Below are 17,959 nucleotides of genomic sequence, written 5' to 3'. Positions count from 1 at the left end.
CAAAATGATTTTGTCGATTTGGGCTCTCTAAGCACCAAGTGCTGCATCAAATTATGGAGTTTTTAAGTAACTCATTACGGAGTTTTTAAGCTCCTCAAAATATTTCAGAGCTTGACCACTACCAAGTTAACTCATGATTCCATCACATATTATTGCCTAAAAGAAAATCCATTATCCCCCAAAGAATAAGATTACTGAAGGGGGCAAAAGTGATAATTGGGTGTTTCACTGGACTTCTGAATAAACACGAAAACCGACCACAACTTCAGCACTGGCCCTCGTGATTGCCTCGCTGAAAACACCAGCTTTGGGGTGCCACACAAAACTAAAGGTCAGGAACACATTTGGATGCAAAACATTTCACGACACTTTCGCAAGAGGGGTGTTGAAGTCGTCTTGCAAACATTCCACGATGGCATTTCAATTTTCTACCCCCTCCCCGGTTTCCATTCGGCACAATATTTGTCCACAAATCAAGGGGTTGGGGTTGGGTGTGGTTTTTTTTAAACAGGATTTGTTTTTAATGCTTAAAAGTCTGAAAGAACTAGAAACATTCCCTTAAATTCTGCCATTATTTAGAGGAGAGTTCAGAAAAGTGTTTTTGTGACTGGTTTAAATCCTATTTTGTAAAGTACGTGGGATAAAAAGCCTTAAAAATGGGATTAGAACTATAAATTATCCAACTGAGGGCACAAAGGCAGCATGGTAATGACTTGTAGTCACTACCAACCCTGGCTTGGTATACTGAAAAAAAAAAACACAAAGAAAAATCTATTAAAAAAATAATTAGGAATAGATATCCCACCCACTTCCTATTTACACTGCTACCTGCCACTGCTTTGGAATTACATCTAACAGATATCCCCTTTTGGTTTAAACAGTAATACATATATATGTCTTTAACATTACCCTAAAGCCTATCTTTAACATTATCATAGAATTCTATCTTTAGCACTATTCCAAAGCCCTGCTATCTCATTTCCCAGCTTGTTGGGAATTAAAACACAACAAGCTGTCTCTATTAAAAAACAAAACAAAACACACAAACAAACAAACAAAGAAACGAACAAATAAAACAAACAAAACCCCAAAACTGATTAGACAGGGAAAAATTTTGCAAACTTTTGTTCCATGGATCTTATGGCTTTTTTAAAGGTGTATGATGTGTAATATACCTGACCTAAAGGCAGATCTGGAAATATATATTAATGACATACCTGAATTAAAGGTGTATCTGGAATTACACGTGATACTGTCACTACAGAAACCCTAACAGGATATGTTGTTACCACTGTAACCAAAATTTGGTTGGGTTAAAAAAAAAAAAAAAAGAAAATACAATTTTCTTGCTGACTTTTCATCTTACAATTAAAATGTTCTTTTGAAAATAACTAGCTACACGCAGTGCAACCGCTTTCAAACACTGCACTTAACTCTTAATTTTCCATCCAGCAGATTGTCCCACTCACAGTGTAATGGTTTATGGGCATATTAATCAGTGCATGCACAAAACCTCTTGATCACTGATGTGGCTGCCTTCAAAAGGAGGTCAGAATCTGCTTCCAAGGCTGATACACGCACAAAATTTTCCATTAATTGCAACACTGCAACTTCCCCAAGACATCATGTTGGGAGAATGTCGAAAAGAAACACCTCCCCACCACCACCACCACCAAAAAAACCACCAAAGCAAAACAAGAACAACCCCAAACTCTGAAAAATATAAAACTGAATTTGTCAGCAAAACACTAAACTGTTAGAAATCATGGTGAGCGTTCTGGGGTTGCTTGTATTTGTATTATTTCAGCGATTCTGCCTGCAAGTTGAAAAGGAAAAGGGACTTGGCAGACGAGCTCGATAACAGGCTTGGAGAATAAGACCTTGTGGGCTGAGTTTCATGCTAACAGGAAACTGCTCAGTCTGGATTTAATCAAGAGGCCATCCCTTCACTGACACAACCAGGCAACCCAGAGGCAAAGGAGGCTTTATGGGTTTTTTGTGCTCTCTGCTCAGAGGAACAAACTATCTACTGCCACTAAAAGATGCTCCTAAAGCTCTTTGGCGATTTCTGACAGTGGCACACGGTGACCACTGTTAGTGACACCAAGAAATGCCACCAGCCTGGCACTCTTTTGAGCATCAAAACAACAAAGAAAGGCTCTCCAGCTACCCTTGGTCTCCTCCAGCACCGTGCCCAGCAGTCTAACAGAGGTGCCAAACCCCCCATCTCAGGGTTTCATAACATTTTCTTGGTCCTTTAAAATGAACAGATATTGTATTTTATGGCCTGATTTACACTTCTTAACATCTCACTTCGATTTTTCAGGCAGCAGATTAGAGCTTTGATAATCTGCAAGTGCCAGCGATGAGCAAGTAGCTTCCTACAAGACTGACAGTCTTTCAAAAGCAAATGTAAAAAGGCTGAGTGGAGGGATAATCCTTGCACATCCCTATTTTTTTAATTTTTTTTTTGCTGTTGTGAGTGTACTGATCTGGTGTAATTCCAACATCTTTACTCACCCTTGGCAATGCTGCACCTTCAGAGGGGCCCCCTCTGTTTTAAGGTGATCATCTTACAGCTGCACAGCACAAAACATCACCTACAACACACAGTTCCTGCTGAAACAGGAGAGCTCCAAGCAGCCTGAAACACATCCAGCCTGAAAAAACTTCCTGCAAACACTACCTGTTAACCTTCAATGGGATTATAAACTAATTATAAACTCCCATCCTCTCCTAATAAAATCCTCCCTTGCAAGAGAGAGTAGAGACTCAAGGTAAAAAGGGAAGTTAAAGCTCTGATCAGTAAAAAAAACAGAGACTGCCCCAATAAAGACACACAGAACTGCAGTCATTATTTCAGAAACATCACTGGGAACAATCATTTTTACCCAGAAAACCACTGCTCTGCAGGTTTTCTTCCAATGCAAATATTATCTGTTGAGATTCTGAAAACGTGAACCATGGAATGAAATCAAGGTAATTGTTTTTTATTAGGCAGACTGGAAAAAAAATACTAAAACAAGTGGGACGAGCAGCAAGTAAATGAGATATTAAATCTTCTTCATGTTCAGCCATTTGAAACATTCCCACTCGACCAAAGACTTGTTTTATTCAGCAATTCTGCAGCTATTTTCAAGAAAATCTAGCTAACTCTTAAACTCCATTTTTACTGATTTTGACAGATTTTTAAATGCTTTTCACTTTCCTTGAAACTTAAAGCTTTTCCAGATGGAGAGTTTTCCACTCTGCTTTTATTAACTTGCTGGAATAGAAGTGCCTAAAGTACACTTCACCTTCTATGTTAACTCAAAATAAGGCACTCTAATCAAGAATTTAACTCTTTGTCTAAATATGATTCTGTATTCACCTTCTGAAAGTAGAAATAAGATGCTCTTATTTTTTTCATGTTGTTTTTTCACACACAGCTTCACCAAGAAATACCTTTAATATCTACACTCACCTTTTGGGGGAAGTAAAAAAAAAAAAACCAAACAAACAAACAAAACCAACAAAAATAAATAAATTAAGTCAAGGAATGATTGAGCTTGAAACATTAACAGTTTACTTGACACAATGTTTCCTTCCAACAAAGACCTTAATGAACTTTATAACTGAGCCTGCTCCCTTCAAGGGGAAGCAAGCAGGCTCGTCCCGTAGGTGCATGGACAGAGAAAACCCACAGCAGCTGACAATCATGCTGGACTGACTCAAACTCACACCACATGACCACTAAATAAAAAAAAAAGACACAAACAAACAACTGTGAGAAGTGGTAATTTTGCCCTAACAATGCCACATGGCAGCGACCAGACCAATCTTATCAAACAGTCACAAGAATTTCGAGTGTTTTGGGACAGGCCCTGGCTGAACACAGCCCTCCTGCCACCAGTTCTGGGATCCTGGTGGTGTTTAAGAGCCCTGCATCCCACCACTGTCCTCTCTGTCCTTGTCCCCTTTCCAGCCTAGAAAGCAGTTTGTCTGAGACAGGACTGAATTCGAAGCACAATTTCCAGCCTCGGGAAGTGTGGCTTGCAGTGCAGATTTGCCTTCCCAAGGGCAGTTGCTTTTATCCCACAGTGCACTTGGAATTAAAAGGAAATAAAATTGCTCCAGAGCTCTCTCCACTTCACTAATTCCTATTTCCCCATTTTGGATACTGATGAAAAAAAGAAAAAAGAAAAATCAGAATTCTGCACGTTGACTGCACCAAACTCAGAAGCCAAAATAACTTCATGAGCTCCTTCCTATGCTCCAGCAACAAGGGGTATTCCTGGATTTCCAAAGCTCCACCCTTTCCCTTTCCTTCCTTACCACATAAATAACCATTCTTGGCAGCAGCCCAGAGTTTCCAGGACCAATTAATTCCATGATCATCACACAAAAGGAATTCTCATTTTCTCCTCAGAGCTCACAGCCTGCCTGGTATCTGTCTGAAGCGCTGGCAAACAGTAACAAAAGTTGGGGAGCAGATTTAGAGGGGGGAAAAAAGGAAAAAGAAAAAAGAAAAAAAAAGTCTATAATACAAATGTTGTTGCTTAGTTAGAACCCTTTCACTCAGGCACCTTGCAGCTACTTAAAGCCACTCCGGGGAAAAATAGGAAACATTCCATGGTGCTGAGCTGTGCATTCTCACACCTTCTGAAAGGATGCAAATTTAGGCTCATTTGGGTATCGGTGAATTATGTGGGACTAGCGCTAAATGAATCAAAGCAAAAGGAAAGAAGCCTAATTTACACATCACCTCTCCCCTGCACCCATCGAAAGGAGTTCGAGCAAGTGCATTAAGAAATGGAATCTTCAAAGGGGTCTGGGTTAAAATGGCATTGTGCAGCTCTCACAAATAGTGGGGCTTATCCAGTCATGGGAACACAGAAATTCCTGCTCTGGATTTACCCACTCAGAAGCATCTGTGCAGCAAAGGAATGTAGCATATTGTTCAGGGAGAATCCGAGTCCTCCCAGAGGTTCACTGGGCAGCACACCTTTTAAAGAGACCAAAAATCCCCCCCAACAGCTCCCAATCCCCACCTCTGCCTCGTATGATTTATGCACCTCCCTCCTCGCTGCTTCCTACCTACTTACCTGCTTCCTTCCTTCTCATCCTGACTCTCACCCCTCTTCTACAAAGACTTTTAACAAAGCCAAGCCAAGCCCTCCAACCCTCTCCCCTCTTCTGAGCATCCTCACTGAGTTATCGGAACGTGAAAAATCAGATCACCCAACCCCTCCTCATTTCTGTTTGCTCTACAGTTTACCACAACCCTTCGAGCACGTCTGAGATGTGCTGTTTTCATAGCATTGTCAGTGTTATGAAATATTGCTTGTCCTGGTTTTGACTGGACAGTGAAGCTTGGCAAGTTCCCAAGCTCAAACAGAAAAGCAAGAAGAAGAAACCAGTCAGTCAGGTAATACTCTTAGTCATGTGCATCTCGTGCTGTTGGGGGGAAGATCAGCCATCAAATGACTGGAAACACTCTTCTAGTCCAGCAAATGAATGTGTCCCATATTAAGTATCTTCCCAAAGCCCTTCCGTATTAGAGAAAAATCATCTGTAAAACTCAGTATATCCTCCTCTCTTCAGTGGACAGGAACACCAAAATATCCCATCACCAAACCAAGTAATAAATAAATACACAAAATAATAAACAGCTAAGTGGAAAGGGCACTGGGATGAAGGCAAGGAAATGGGTTTTAGTGACCACTTTGGCAGTAAAATCAGCTCATTTTACAATGTATTTTGGCTTCTGGAGCTGAAGGAGGTGCTACACAGTGTGTCCATGAGGGAAGAGCTCTACAAAGTCTCTTTGGACTTGCATAAAACAGTCTGTGATTAATTGTCAAAACTAATAAAAGCTTTTCCAGGTATGGATTACAGAGGGTCCCTAAGGAGGGAATCAGGCAGCTGGGGCAGCTCCCCTGTGCCCCAGAAACAGTAAATAGTAATTACTGTTTCTTTTAACAGCCTTATCTTAACCCATCTTCCTCCTTCTCCACACTCTCACTGCTTCCAGTCCCTCCTGGAAATTTGTAGGAGCCAAAGCAGCCAGGAATCACTTTTAGGAACCACCAGGGAGAAAGGGAGGGGTGCTGAGCAGGGAACAACAGGGAACAATAGAGTATAAAAGGTGGCAGACAGCTCGAACACGTCACTGCACAGTGCACCTTCCACCTGAGGGATACTGGGAGGTTCAAGCTGACAGCACAGCAAATTCTGTATTTACATACAATATTTCTAAGCTGCTTAGATGTTAAGAACTCTATGTCTACCCTAAGAAATACCAGAGGAGAGCTATTATGGAAATTTGGTTTGTGAAACACTGGTCAATAAACCATTTGCCACATTCCTTTCATGAGAAATGCTAAAATATGCTGTCATTTTTTTAATAAACACCAAGTGTGGCAAAGAGAAGGGATGATTGATATTACCACTAACAGAGTAGACAGATTTCATATGGTATCATGACTTTTGACCACCAATAGAATATTTGCCCTGTGAAAAGTAACACTAGTTTTTCCTCCTTGCAGAAATGCAATTTAAATTAATTGTGGAGCTCATCATCACTTTCTGCTCAGTCAGTAGAAACAAAGAAAGTCCTGTATGAGACAGCAGGCAACAGTGCTAAACTCTAAATGGATTTAAGGGTGCCACAAGTAATAATTCTGTTGCATAATAGTAGCATGAATGCATATTACATAATCCAAAATGCTTTTATTCATCCTGATTATATTGTTGGCTCTCCTTTCACACTGTAAAGCTTGCTCAAGCAGTACACAGACATTAAATTTATACCAGTCAGGAAATCAGTGTAAACACCAAGGGCAAGAGTGATGGATTTTTAACAGCATGAATAGCTGGAAATTAAAACTGTAGGTGCAGGGAGATTAAACACATTCTGACAGAGAAAACAGCAGGAGACTGATTCAGATTTTAAAATAAACTGAACTGGAAACAAGGTATTTTTGTGGAGCAACAAATATCCAAGAAAGGCTGTTATATGTTTCATAATAATTACTGTGAGCAATCTCTAATGCCAAGCTTTTGAAGTATTTTAGAAAAGAAAGAGGTTAGCAGTAAGTAACCACTTATATGACCACAGCATGAATATGTACCTAAATTGAGTTATAAGTCTCATTTCCATGGCTGTGCTTTTTACTACCCTTTGTTTTGAAACTAAGAGGCCTCTCCAGGGCGGGGTCTGAGCAGAAAAAGCAGTAATAGTAAGCTAATGTTTCCTAATATTAAGTGTTACCAGCTTGAACATTTATTTACGTGCTGAAAGAGTCCAAAAATATTAAGGCCATTATTAGTCCAGGCCAAACTGCATTTTTACTGTATTATCTAGGCATCCCAGGGGACTGACTATGGAATTTCTTTGGGTTCTTCTCTTGCACCCACACCCCTACAGAGGCAGGGGGTGACTCTGTATGACCACACGTGTGTGTGTGTGTGTACCACACCTGCACAGCAGCATCCTTGTCCCAGTTCTTACAGGTATTTTCTCTGTGACAAGTTCTGTATGACAAACAAACATGTGACAGCTAAACACACTGCATGCCCACACAAATTATTGCATTCTTCCAACCACAGCACCAGCCCTCACCCCTTCTCTTTTGACACAGCAGAAACAGCGTGAGCTGGCCCTGAACCCACTGCAGATTGCTGTATTTTGGCTTAAGAATGCTACACTTGGACTTAAATCCCTGGGCAATGGACACAAATCAAAACACATAATTATGTGGAAGTACTGAGTCAGAATGCAAACAAGTATAGCTTACATGTAAAGGGGAAAGAAAGAAAGAAAGAAGGAGAGAAAAAAATGTCAGATAAAACAGAAATTGTCCGTGTTTGCTGTCTGTTCTTTCGATTTTTGTTCTTTTTTTGGGGGGGGGGGGGTTGTTGTTCAATTCCCCATCAGGAGTTAACAGCATACTTCTGCTCTTCTCAGCCCTGTTCTAACTTTATGACCACCTGATGTTTTCCCGAACAAAGCGCCTGTTTTTTTGCGGGAAGAATGCAAGCCTCGTGCTTTGAGTAAGTGTGCAAGAGTTCATTCACATTTTGTCTGCTCCGGGGAGCCAGCAGCCCGGAGCACAGCCAGGATCAATCCCAAGCACTCCAGGGGAGGAATGCAAAGGCCTGAGATCTGCCTTCCAAACGAAACACGCTGGTGTTACTCGCTGGACGTTTCCAACAGCAGCACAATTGGCATCTCCAAACAGAAGGCACTGCCCCTGCCCTGAAGGATTTCTACTCTAAAAATATTAGGAAGGAATAAAACCTGTGAGAGCTCTAACACGAGGGTTTATTTCTGCTTTAGGACATACAGATAATAACAAATTTAGATCACTGATTTTTTAAGAGTCAGAAGGAACCGCTGAGACCTGAAAATCTGACGGGATCTACCCCAAGACTCCAGTTTGAAGCCCGGGAGCTCTGAACACATCTCAGAGCATTCAGTCATTCCACACTGTTCAATCACTCTGAGACCTTTCGGTACAAAATGCCACTCTGTGATAAAAATATGTTGTTTCACTCGCACAAAGAGCCCGTGGAGTGCCCAGAGAGGAAGAAACAGCCACTGACTGGGAGAAAGGTTGAGCCTCGGGAAGGAGAAAGGCAACTGTACAAAGCAGCTGAGGGGGTGGGAGAGGAGAAGAAAATAACCCCTTAAACTCCTTTCAGACTAACAAGGTGAGGAGAACAGAAGAGAAAAATAGGTGAAATAATAGGATATAATAACAGGATCGCTCCACAGAAGCGTTTCAAATGCCTACACCTGATCAGTGCCGCCCTGGCCCAGCAGCAGCGTTGCTGGCTGTTGTGGGACATCCACAAAGGTGACAGAGAGGAACAGATCAAAACCCCCTCAGGTTGTCACCCAGTAACCTGCAGAGTAAAAGCTGCTACCATGCAAAGTGCCACAAAGCTTCACACCTCAGGTGGAGGCAGCCAAAAACCTCACTTTGGTTGACAAAGCCCCTAAAGGGGGAGATATGATGGGCAAGAGATGGCTTGTGCAACTAGGTGCAGGTAAATGTGAAAAGCCAGCAAAGAAGTCCTACCCTCAAAGGTCACACAGTGGCACACAGATCAGAGGAAAGACCTGAAGGGTCAGAGCAGGCAGAACATCAAATCTTTCAGCACAACGCTTGGAAGCAGCACCAGAAAGCAAACAATTCTGCAAGGTATAAATAAAGGGTACCAAAGCAAGTCAAAGGACATTATTCTTCCACTGCTGAAAAGGCCTGATGGGACCACATGTAGAGTATCATGCTCTGCTCGAGCTGCCTTATTTTTAAAGCAGCAATTACGAAGCTGAATGGGGTAAAGCAAAGGGCAACCCACACAACCCTTATATTTGCAGAGCCTAAAGCAGCAAGGATGCAAAGTTTTGCTTTACACACACACACAAAAGGCAGGATCTGAGCACTCAGAGAATTCTCCCTGACCAGGAGGAGGTTGCAGGGCTGGTGGAAAACCAGCCCACACCAAACTCCTGTAGGGTGTCACAATGTGGCCCTGACATCTCCACACCATTAAAGTTCTCGTGATTCTTGTAGGAAGTGCCCGTGTTCAACCTTATTCTGCCTCATTAAATCTTTGCTGCAAACAAATTGAAACCAGAACTTTATAAACAGCCACACATAATAACTGTGGGGTTTTTCCCCCCTCTGACAATGGCCAGATGCAATGGAGGAAGGTGAAGGAATAACACCCATAACATTCTGAACAACCAGCCCAGAGGAAAAGGCTCTTCTCAGCTGCAGGACGTGTTTGTTTTGCAGCTAAATCACAAAAATTCATGTCTTGTGTTTTCAATCTCATATAGTATTCATGCATTTGTTCCCATTATTTATACAAATGTCCAATCCTTTCTGAATCCTCCCAGACTTGGTTGGACTCGGTTACTTCCAGTGGCGTGTCCCTCCAGGTTAATTACATGCAGTGTAAAAGTCACTCATTTCTTTCTCCCCCTTGCTTTCAAAACCACCAAACAGTCCCTGGAGATAAAGTGCCCCTTCTCCACTCACTGTCTGAATGGTTTTACTATATCTCCCTACTCACAGAGCCTCAATCCTGTGAGGATTTCTTGTTAAACCAGCGCATCAACTCTAGCTGCAACAAGACACACATTTAACAGTCCTCACCCTTCCAGCATCTCCAAATCCTTTCCCACCTGTGGACCCCTTTTTCCAGGCCTCTGATCTTTGAGATGAGGAAAGCAGCACGAGGAATGAGTGAGGTGCTACTGTCATCTCCTGAACAGTATTTTCTAAGCTTCACTTCATTCCCCCCCTTCCCCTGATACAGCTTCATGTTCGAGCTCGGCTTTCCCGACAGCATCGTGGTGGGCAAACACTTCCACAGTACTCTGGACTCTCACAAGTCCAGGTCTTCTCCCCAGGTGGTTTTAATTAATTCACTTCTGGTCCTAAATTGTTTCCATGTGCTGCTGTGCCTCGTTAAGCAGCTGCTCCTTGCAGCATGCATGTCACATGTGGGGAAGATATCCATGTGATAACATTATGAAGCCACTAAGTAAATATTACCACGCAGCTCTGACAGCTAATCCATCTCCCCCCCGACTTTTTTTTAATGCTTCCAACCTTTCAGCAACCTAAAAAAAAAAAAAAAAAAATAGCCTTTTTAAAGTCACATTATCACAGGAACACTTTTTCCTGCTCTCTTTCCCACCCACCCCCAAATAAAGGGGAGTCTACCAAACCCAGGATTCGGCACTGCAGCTGAATTTTAATCCCCACCCAAATCACACTCCTGTGCTATGTTACGTGACAACATACTTCACACAGCCAGTCTGGTGAAGATTTGCAGCCGTGCTTTGGAAGTTACTTGGATGAAAGATGCTTTAAGAATGCAGGACCATTATCATTTCACTTGGATATGTTTTTACTTTCCTTCCAGTCCCTAAATTGTCACCTACTGGCGACATGGTGCTGAACTGAACCACAGTGCAGCTGGATTCAGGTGTTAGCATGAGTTCAGTTTGGTCCAAGGGAACAGGATTTCCAGGAACAGCAGAAGGATTTCCATGTCCAAACCACAGAATTCCTCGCTACAGCTTTAAAACTTTGTATTAAAAAAAAAAAAAATCAAAATTAAAAAGAAACCCACATCCTCGTACATCTCAATAAAATTCTTATTCCAGAAGGTGTAAAAAACCTAACACAGACTTTATAGTTGCACCCCACGTGCTAATGTACCACCCACAAAGAACTAGGAGTCACTTCTGAGGAGCTGGTATGGCCACTGAATGGGAAAATAGAGCATTTTGGGGGTGAAACGAGGGCAAAAGCAGTTCTGGGAGACTGCAAGAGCAAACCGTGACAACTTCCTGGAACCAGCTCCCGGTCAGCTGCTCAACCCTTCAGGAATGAGGTCCCAATTCCCTTTAAGAATAATGTTTTACAACCTCTGACACCGCCTTACTGGGGTGAGAACACTAAGACATCACACGAGATTTGCCTCTGCTTTACAAGGCACAACACCCTGGCCACACAAAGACAAGCAAGAGCAGGATTCAACCCCGAGTTAGCATTTATTTACCCCTTCCACACAAAACAACCCCCTCACTTTCTTCCAGGGGCTAAGCCACCACTTTGTGCTCACTTCTTCACACAGCTCTACCCCCTTACAGTGCTGGCTAAAGGAAGTTATTACACTTAGCAAGCAGATTCCTAGGGCAGGAGGAAAAGATGCGAGCTCAAAGTGTGTGCATTTCCACACATATTTTTAATTAGCTCTACCAAGGTTAAATTCAAATCCAAGCGTGACTAACGTGCTTGCAATGCTTCAGCCTGTTCCTTGAATGAAAACATCAGAACCCAAACTGTAAAACTAATGGTTTCTCCAGGGCTATTCTCTCTGCACAGCATCTCAGTCCAGTTCTTGTGCTGCTGCTCCCAGGCTTTCCAATGACACATAGCCACATTCCTTGCCAAGCTCTTCTTTAACCCAACAAGTGACCTACATCTAGCATCCAGAAAGAAAATACCAAGGGTTTTTGCAGTGAGCTGATCTTTGGGTTATTCCTTTGACTTTCTGCTTCTTGAAAAAAAAAAAAAAGAAAGCAAACCAATATTCAAGCGATGTCAGCAGCGAGATATTTAAGGTGCTGAATTCAGGGAGAACCTCTACCATCCAAGTAGCACAGTTAAAAATAAAAGACAGTCATCCTGGCTTGTCAGAGGAATTCCCAGGAGAGAGCAATTACAGCACAGGATGTCATTATATTCCTACATGTCACAGGTAAACTGAAAGTATGCCAAGAGCAAGGTTTTGTCCGTAAGCAGGTTTGGCTGAGAGATTTCCAAAATGCAGATCCACACCCGTGCAACAGCAGAGCAGTCTCCAACAACTTCTGCTCAAGAGGCTCCCTTAGCTCTTGTCATTCCACTTAACCTAAAGATCATTAGCAAGAGATGCCTCTGCACAGCCCTTGGGAAGGGAGGCTGCCTGTGTTTCTCCCCCTTGTTCCATGCTGGAGTATCCCTTAACTCTGTTAATAACACCACAAGATTAAAGCACTGCCACCCTGTCACGCTTTGACAGCTTGGAATGGGAGGTTTTAAACCCAACTGAGAGCATGACACTGCGCTGCAAAGCCAGTTACCCTTCTAATTATGCACCTTGGATTTGGAACTGGGAAAGTAATGGAACAGTAATCTTTCAGGCTTCCATTTTAAAACTCTTAATAGGCTCAGTTTCTATTTCTGAGTGTGTGTTGCACACACAGCCTCCATTACCCAGCTGATGTCTGCATCCAAGAGTGCTCCTTAGGATATCCCTGGAGCAGAGATCTGGGAAGTAAGGAGAAAAATATTCCATGAGGAGTCATTAATAAGGGCTATGATGCCATGGTACCATTATGCCCACAAGTGAAGGAAGGACAGGAGGAAAGAGCCTACTCCAAACCGAAAGACAAGCTGAATGAGATGCCAAAGCTCTCCTCTGGATAACTGTGTACCTGTCTGCAGGTAAAAGCATTCAGCTCCCTCTGCATTTATCTACTTTGTGGGTCTCCAGCACCTGACAGGCACCTTCCCCCACGCAATACCAGTGTGAGCACACCCCACCTTTCTTCCTTCTCCAAGACAGTTCCCCAGAGGATCTGGAGTGGGCAATAGCACAACTCAGTTTCAATCAGGAGTCTGTCAGCTCCTTGGGAACTGCTTTTCTGCTTCTGCCAAACCCACGGCCAGAACTACACCCTTGGCCTTGGTCTGGGCGGTCAGGACAGGCTGGAGGAACCTGATTGAAGGGTCTGATTTAGCCAAAAGGGACCAACACATGCTCTAAACCGAGACAAAACAGCAAGCTGCAGAGAGGAGGGCAATGATCAGCCAAGCCCTGGCCTGCTGCTTCCACAGGAAACTGCACTCAGCCACAACATCTGGATCTAAGGGGTAAGATAAAAAAGAAATCACAGAGCTGGCTCGGAAGGCACGGGGGAGGGCAGGAGCGGGCTCGAAGAAAATTTGAGGTTTGCCTGTTCCCAAAACGTTGATGATTCCAGGCACCATTTAAATCTCAACCCGTATTTAGGAGGTCTGTGTTGGAAAGAAAGAAATCCAAACTTAAAGCTTCTTTTCGGACATACTGTTCAACTTCAGAGAGGGGATTGTGACTGTGTCCTAGGTCCTAGCTGGGATATAGCTGAGTTAGACACGAGTTTTTGCAATGTTTTTCTGACTGAGCTCTCCAACACAAGCTTCCTGCCAGTGTAAGTGACTGCAGAGGTGTTTAGAAGCCAAACCTGTGGTCATGTGCAGTTTTCAGTGTGAGACAATCACTCAAAATTTATTTTTAAAGACACCGCAAAATTCCCAGGAAATGTAGTTATCAAATAATATCGGTGTTAAGAAAACACACAAATATTTAATGACAGGTTTTGTGCTTTTCAGATTTTTCCCCTTTCAGCATTTTTAAGGTATTGAAAAACACCCTTCCACAGCAGTTCATTTTTAATTTTGGAAGAACATGTTCTGCTATACACCCAATGTTACAGTAGTAAAGACACCTCGAGACAAGTAATATTTTGACTCCACCTCTGCCTGAACAAACTCTCCAGAGCCAGAAGTTCAGCTGTGGCCAAGAAGAGAAAGCAGAAATTAAAAACCAAGTCTCTCGAATCTCTAGACGTGCATGCAACAGTTAATGAAGCCAGGCAGGCTGGCCATGAGGGAGCAGAATATTCCTGTGTTATTGGGATATTTAAGACTCAAAGAGGAGTCCACATCATCCATCAGCAGAGCATGAAACTTGATGTGTGAGCGTGGGCTCTGAAAAAGCTCAGCAATCATCTGAGATGTGGAAACACCGCACAGAGGCTCGGGAGAACTGATGTTCCTACCCCCCTGAATACTCCAGAGGCACACTGTAAGTCTCTTCCTCACTCCTTCCCGGATACAGGACTCCGATAGCAAAAATATTTGCAGGCTTTAGGGAGCCCCTCCTGTCTCAGAGGCTCATTCCTCACTGCTTCCCTCAGACTCCAAGGGCTGGACAGGGGTCACCCACCCCTCCCTAACTTCTGGAAAGGTGGGATAAAGCAGCACAGCTGGTTTACACGGAGCTCCATGAAAGTCACTTCACAGCCCTTTAAAACCTCGCTAGCTTTTATTTTAGTAACCCTCTTGTCTGGCTGCCCACACCACACCCATGCCTCCATTCCTCCCACACCGCTCTTCCCCACCTCCCTTCAATCCCCCCATCTCTTAACTTCTCTACCCACTGCTTTTTCCACTCCCTTTCCACTGTTTACTTCTCAGTTTACTGTTTATAATAAATCACCGCCTGCAGTTCACCACTCCAGCACCATTCATGCTCTGTCAGCATATTGCTCCTGGCCACAGAAATTCAGGTATTCAGCAGCTGATCTCCTTTTACAGCCATTGCTTGGCTGTTCTTATCTCCTCATGATGACTCAGCTCATCTTTGTTTCATTTCTCGGGGGTACCTGGCTGTCGGTTCAAGATCAAAAACCCCCCCAGAACTCTCAACTTTTCACCTGTCTCTCCTGTTTTGTTGCCTTTCCTTCCTGGACAATAGCACCATCCTGTTGGGACATGCAGGGTGCCAGCTCTCCATGGCCTGTGTTTACACCCTCAGAGGGAAGCTGGATCCAATTTTTCAGGGTTTTTATTCTCTGTCATAGCTTTAAAACACAACACTCTCTTTCTAGCAACATCATTCAAACTCCTTGCTGCACTTTCAAACCTTCCATTCCAGGTACTGATACAGCTTTTTGTCTAGCCTGACATAATGCCACCCAAAATCCTGCTGCAGAAAGCATCCTCCTGATCCCTTCTTTGGAGCGTGCCATCCATCTGAACAAATCTCTGCTCCTCCATCCTTTTCTCTCACAAAAGAAGTCAGGCCATGTATCTCAGCTTCCATGGCTTTTGTGGCTTGTTCTTCTCTCCCTCAGAACCCTGGAGACCTCTCAAGGTGTATCCTGGAGATACCAAAACCCACTTTGTTTTCAAAATAGGAAAAAAAAAGGCTTCATGTTTTCTGTGGTTGAACCTATCATGTTTGGGAGGGATTCCCTCTAAATATTCCCAGAAGGTAAACTTGACTTTTGAAGCTTTGATACCAATCATCAGCTGAGACAGCATGTGTGTACAAGCAATCCTCTTTAGATATCACATCTGTAAGTTCTTTTTAGCCAAAATAGTGCTTTTGTGTAGCCTCTCACAACGCTGAGCTTCTACCAGGGCTATTAATACTCCCTAATACTGCAGTGCTTAAAGTCTTTAAGCTTCACTAAATATTTAGTATTAAGTATTTGGTGACAAAAGCAGTGGCTATTATGGGATTGGCAGCCTTTGATGTCTGATATTAAATTTAAAGCTAAGAAATTTGGTGATTATCCAAAAGCTTTCAGCACTTCTGAAAGTCACGGAGCTGCTGATGCCTGCCTAAGTCACAGCCTGTTTGTCTTCTTCTTTTATTAACCACAGAAGTTAGAAACACAAGACAGGCATTTACAGGTCACAAACTGACTTTGAAAAGTAATTTTTGACGAAGTAAATCCAGGCATGCATATAATCAATAAGAGAGTTACTCTGTGGCTCAATACTTGCTGATGTACAAATGGTTGTTCCCACTTTTCAGCTGACTTGAGTCTTCAACCTAAGCCTGACTTAGAGCACCATCAAAAAAAATTAAGTCCAATACTGATAAATCCAATGTCTTGTTAATTTAGTGGTATGAATTTCAAAGCACAGGACAAAAAAAGCATCATAAACCCCTATAAACTCCAGATTAAAAAAAAAAAAAAAAAAAAGTCACCTGATGATGATTTTAAAAGAGACAATCAGGCTTTTCAAGGCCAGACTGCTGGGGGCAGGGATGACTACTCATAAATAATGCTCTGGGTTAGAGGCTATTTATTGATTTTAAGGACCACAAAAAAGCCATTAATAAAACAAGATCTCAAAAAGGGCTGAAAATATTTTGTGTTCTGAAGAGCTTAAGGGAAACAAACAGCCCATATGTTTCAAAATATGATTAAGTAATATGCAAGAGATTTTTTTTTTATTATTTTTTGCTTCTGGAAAAGGCCAGCCTGGCAGCTGAAGTCACCGATTTATGCCCAGAACAGGTGTGGGTTTCTGACACGCTGCCTCCTTCCCCACAAACAGGGCTTGATTCTGACCTGAGAAAACTACCACTAGCCACAGAAAGCTGAGAGTCACTGCTCTGACCTTGCAGTCCCTTCTCCTGGTAAGATGGGCACCATCAGCTGTGGTGATGACCTCAGGAACACACACACACTCCCTTTCCTTTGAAAAGGCCTGGCAAACTCCTTCTACGTATAAGGAACGACACAGCCCAAACAGGACAAAATCCTACTTTTCTGAAGTATGTTTATGGGTCACAGACAAATGCAAAATGAGCTCCACCTCTTACCAAAAAAAAAAAAAAAACCACACCAAAAACCAAAAAAACCCCACCATCTGGGAAAGTTACAGCAGCTCAAATATACTTTGTAATATTTTTCCTGGTTAAAACAGGAGGCAGAGATGGGAAATCTGCCACTCAAAGGAAGCAGATTCGAAATTATCTGTTCTGATTAGAACTCCGTGTACTTCTTGGAGACAAGGGAAGGGGAGATTCTAAGCACTATCTGTGTGCAGGGCAGAATTTGCTGTTTTTTCTCGACTGTGGTTCCAGCACTGCTGTGTTGCTTCACGTCACAGGAGCTTCACAGGAAAATGACTGGGTATAAACCTCAGGGCAGTTCTAAAAGCCTTTAAAATACATATCTGGATACTACATCAAACCAACTCCTTATGTTATTTCCTTTGATCCCAAAGAAAATACGTAATCATAACAAAGCACTATGAAAGTCATAGGTACCTGCTGAAGATTTGGCTCAAACTGCCACAGCTGCACTGATTGCAGGGAAGTGAGGACATTTTATATCAGCTGGGGACTTGGCCTGAGAAAGGTGAAGGCACTCAGCAGCGTGTCAAACTGAGTGCTTGTGCATTTAAGCTCATTTTACTTACCACTGAAAGCCTTTGTGCTTTGAAGGCATCTTTGAAAAATGAGACAGAGCTGTAATTCTGGCAGAAATGCAATTAATTTCTCACCTGGCTGAGAAAGCAATAGAAAAATTGGACCCAACCTGTACTTCCTTAAGTTCTGAGGAAGTTCTGCTGACTTCTTAGAGATCTTTATCAGTCAAGATGCCATGACTGTTTGTTTGGCAGACCTGAGACAGGTTCTCAACAGTCAGAAACGAGCCACAGTCCAGTCTGAAATAACTGTAAAATGTTCAGCTTCTCAGGCCCTAAGCGAAGATCCTTATTGCTGCACCAAGAATCACCCGATCCACGGCCACAACTGGCCAAATTGTTTTTACAGGTCAAGAAGAGAGGAAGAGTCAACACAAGGGAGAGTGTTATTTCAGATGACCCAAGCAGAA

General features: G+C 42.8%; 2 protein-coding genes across 2 annotated transcripts in view; one reads left to right on the top strand and one right to left on the bottom strand.

The window, feature by feature from the left end:
* The window catches only part of ZBTB37 (zinc finger and BTB domain containing 37), a 331,509-nt gene that overhangs the window by 37,219 nt on the left and 276,331 nt on the right, over positions 1-17,959 (top strand). The gene's annotated exons all lie outside the window — the stretch shown is intronic.
* Positions 1-17,959, bottom strand: part of RGL1 (ral guanine nucleotide dissociation stimulator like 1) — a 52,341-nt gene that overhangs the window by 32,813 nt on the left and 1,569 nt on the right. The window lies entirely within an intron of this gene.

The sequence above is a fragment of the Myiozetetes cayanensis genome, unplaced genomic scaffold (assembly GCF_022539395.1).
Source record: "Myiozetetes cayanensis isolate MyiCay16 unplaced genomic scaffold, myiCay2020 scf12, whole genome shotgun sequence".
NCBI classification, from domain to species: Eukaryota; Metazoa; Chordata; class Aves; order Passeriformes; family Tyrannidae; genus Myiozetetes; species Myiozetetes cayanensis.
Note: the sequence above shows the minus strand (reverse complement) of the source record. Positions and strands in the feature narration are given on the sequence as shown.